Here is a 4,169-nt window from a genome sequence, read left to right as displayed (position 1 = left end):
GGAAAAAAAAAAAATCCCTTGATTCTCCACCGACCCCCCACCGTGGCTTCCTTTGGCATTTCTTTCATAAAAATCCAATTTTTTTTTCCCCCCTCTCCAGGGAACGTGCGGCATCTCCCCCGAAAGGAAAATCCAGACAAGCCATTAGGTGTAAAATCCCCGCTCGGAGAGAGATCGAGGCCCTCATAATCCAATTTATTTTAAAACTTGGCCCGACGGGGTTGGCGTTTTGGGGTTTTACTTTTTTAATTTTATTTTATTTCATTTTATTTTATTTTATTTTATTTTATTCCCCCCCCTCTCTCGTGAAATGATTTTCGCTGCCAAACCCCGATCTCATTTAATTCCGCCAATCCCTCCCATCCTTCAAGGGCTTCAAATCCATCAGGAAACCTGGATAAAGGGGCCCCTTGGGGAGGGATTCGCTTCCAGGAGAGGTGTGACCCCCCCCCAGCCCCTTCCACCACGGACAAAAGGATTTCAAATAACCCACATTTTGGCTTTTTTTGGGGTTTTTTTACCCCGATTTTGCTCCCAATTAATGCTACGACAGCCCAACTCATTCTTGTTTTCCTCGGGATTTTTTTCCTAATTATATTTAGGGCGATATTTTTTCTTTTACAAAGCATCTAATTACTTTTTTTTCCTTTTTTTTTCTTTTTTTTCCCTTTCTCCTTTTCCAAAAGATGATCTACAAGGCACAGAAGGCAACGCCGGCCAATATAATTTTTGTTGTTGTCGTCGTCGTCGTTGTTGTTGTTACTCTTCCTATTAACCTCCCGACTTCATTTGAAATTAAAGCAAGCAGTAAATCAGCGCGGAGACGGTTTTTTCGGGGGGCAAAATTTTTATTTATTATTATCAAGAAATCACATAATAATACATTATTTATTTAATTTATTATTATTATTATTATTATTATGAAGCATCTTTTTTTTGTTGTTGTTTGTTTTTTTACATGATAGAAAGCCAGAAACGTGCTATAACAGACATTTGCATAGACCCTACATAGAATAATAGCTTGAGGTAAGAACCATTTACATGTGGACTCTACTTGCCAGGGGGGGAATTGCGGGTTAACAACCTAAACTAAGGCGATACAAGCAGGGAGGGAGGGTGGGGGGAAACAACGCCACGCACACGGAGAACGAACACAGGACGAACAGAAATCCCACCGAGTCGCCCCTTTTTTTTTTTTTTTTAAAGCGATCCTGGAAGAGAATATTGCATATATTTTCGATTTTTTTTCGGCCTTTTTTTTCCTTCTTACCCCACCCCGCTCCCAGGGGTTGCTCGCTGGTGTCTCGGTTTTTGTGTCGGGGGTATTTTATTTTTATTTTAAATTTTTTTTCTTTATTTTAATTTTATTTTCTTTGAATTTATTTGAATTTTTTTTTGTGTGTGTAAGGGGGAAACAAGAGCCCCCCTCGGCGGGTGAAGAATAACGAAACGGATTGATTTGTTTTTCGGGAGGGTGGGATTGAAACCCAACACAGCTTCTCTGACATCTCCCCGTAACTCACCCCTCGTTTCTCCCCTTTCCTCAACCCCCCCTCAACCTCCCCCCGGGGGTTTGGGCTCAGCAAAACCCGGGTGGGTTCGGTCCCTTTTAATTTTTTAATCCCCCCCCTTCCCCACGAGTGGAATTCCATCCACCACCCGAAAATCCCCCCACCCAATTTTTTTTTAAATTTTTTTTAAAAATTAATCTCCCCAAGACATTGCATTCCTCCACATTGCACACGGTCGGGCTGGAGCATCCAGAGATGAAAATTTCATATATTTCCCCTTTTTTTTTTAACACATCCAGGGTTTTATTGCACAGGAGAGACCCCTCGGCTTTGGGGGGAGACTCTTTTTTTTGGGGGGGTGGGAGGGGCAAAAAAAAAGGGGGACCCTCACCCAGAAGGAGGAAATCGAGGAGTAAGGGGGTGAATTTCTTCGTAAAAAAAACAAGGGGAAGGGAATAAAGACGTGACATTTGCCGGCTTGGGAATTTTTAAAAAAAAATTTAAAAAATTAAAATACTACCCCCCAAAAAAAAGGGAGGAAAGAAGGGGATGGAGGGGGAATTTGCAGGAATAAATGAAGGAAAAGGTTCCTTCTACCCAAGGAGTGATTTTTTTTTTTCCTCTCTCTTTCTTTTTTTTTTTTTTAAGGAGTCGGCTCCATCCTTTGCAGCTCGTAAATAAAAGCATTCCTCGGCGCTGCTGGTCATGACCATGAACGCGGGGGAAGCGGCAGCACGTGGTGAGCGTCCAGACTTCCCAGAAAACGCTGCTTTGCCATAAAAATTAATCCCCCCTCCCCGCCTCTCCTCGATATAAAATCGAGCAAAGCGCTGCACCGGCGGCCCCTTCTTCCCCTCCTTCCACCTGAAATTAAAATTACTATATTTTTTTTTTTAAGCTTTTTTTTGGAACCCGAAATTACAATTTCCGAGCAGGCAAAGCTTCCCGGGGCCCTAAATCTGCTTCTCCCCCTGTCCTAATCCACTCTATTTTTTTTCCTTTTTTTTTCTTCTCCTCAGTCTAAAAATGCCTTGACCGGGAATACGGAAAAATGGGTGGTTTTTCCTCCGGGAAAGGCGAGTTCAAGTACAAAGGGAAAAAAAAAAAAAGCGTCGCATCCTTCCAGGCCTCTTTTTATTGCCCTGAAAAAGAGTGACCGGGAGACAAAAAAACGCGTCTCGAGGAACCCCACGAAGGGTGGGAGATGCACCGAGCCCCTGGAACCTCAGGGTACCAAAAAGAAGGAGAGGTTTTTGGTTTTTTTTTTCCTATTTAATTTCCTACATCTTCACCGAACCCCTCCAGCGCACCAGAGTTCATCCTTCCTTTAAAATTCCCGTTTTTCTTCGGAGAGGGAGGATGTCGTTTCAGGGGTAGAAAGGCTGGGAATTCGGAAAGAAGGGGGAAGAAATAATAAAAATAAAAGATAATAATGTCAGAAAGGCTCGGGGTTTTGGAGGGAAATTCAGATTATTTGGGGGTTTTTTTGGTTTTTTTGGTTTTTTTTTCCCCTGGGAGGGTTTTCAGCGGGAGGGGAGGGGTGGGTGGGAAGAGGGAGAGTTTTCCTTCTCCTGGTGACATCCTGGCGTTGGGGGCAATCCCGAAGCCTCGCATCCACGGGGACCGAGTGTGACCCACAAAACCTCCTCTATTATACAGATATATTCCATTTACACCGCGGGTAGTACACAGCCTTTGTCTGACGCCTCTGCCTGGGGATCCTGATCCAACTCGGGGATCCTGATCCAACCCGGGGATCCTGATCCAACCCAGAGATCCTGATCAAACCCACAGATCCTGATCCAACCCACAGATCCTGATCCAACCCAGAGATCCTGATCCAACCCGGGGATCATGATCCAACCCAGAGACCCCGATCAAACCCACAGATCCTGATCCAACCCACAGATTCTGATCAAACCCAGAAATCCTGATCCAACCCAGAGATCCCGATCCAACCCACAGACCCTGATCCAACCTACTGATTAAACCCAGAGCCGCTGATCAGTCTCAGTGTCTCTGATCAATGATCAGTCGCAAACCCTCAATTTACACCGAGAAAATCACATCCTAATACAAAAAAAAAAGCATCTTCCACAGCGATGCGGGGTCGGTCCCTTAAGACAACCCCCCTCCCCATCCCCTTCGCCTTTCCCTTTTACCCCCATATCTTAATTTTTACTCTTCCTCCCCCCCTGCTTTTTCCATCGAATCATCCCGGGAGATGCTCCAGGATCCACTTTCATCCCGGGGGGCGATGGGGCGAGGGGAGGGGACCCCCGACGGCCCCGACGGTGCCCGGCGCTGCACGGAACCCCTACCTGTGCTCCTGGGAAAGGGCTAAAGTGGCTCCCAAAACCTTCCCTTCCATCCCGATGAGCATCTCTGGAAGCCGTCCCGGTGGAGAAGATGCAAGATTCTTATTCTTATTAATTTTCTCTCTCTCTCTCTCTCTCTCTCTCTCTCTCTCGCTGTCGTGTTTTCGTATTTTAAGGGAAACTGGTTATTTATTGAGATTATTTCTTTATTCATCGGGAGGGGGTTGGGGGGGATTAAGAGTGATCAGGTGAAGTCCCGGGAGCTCGGGGTCAACGCTTAGAGAGTCTGTGAGGGTTTTGGTTGGGTTTGGTTATTGGTTTTTTGGTGTTTTATTTTTTT

This window comes from Empidonax traillii, unplaced genomic scaffold (genome assembly GCF_003031625.1).
Source record: "Empidonax traillii isolate 1590-97213 ecotype Southwest subspecies unplaced genomic scaffold, ASM303162v1 scaffold3371:size32227, whole genome shotgun sequence".
Classification (NCBI taxonomy): domain Eukaryota; kingdom Metazoa; phylum Chordata; class Aves; order Passeriformes; family Tyrannidae; genus Empidonax; species Empidonax traillii.
The sequence above is the reverse complement of the archived record's forward strand: the minus strand, read 5'-3'. Positions refer to the sequence as shown.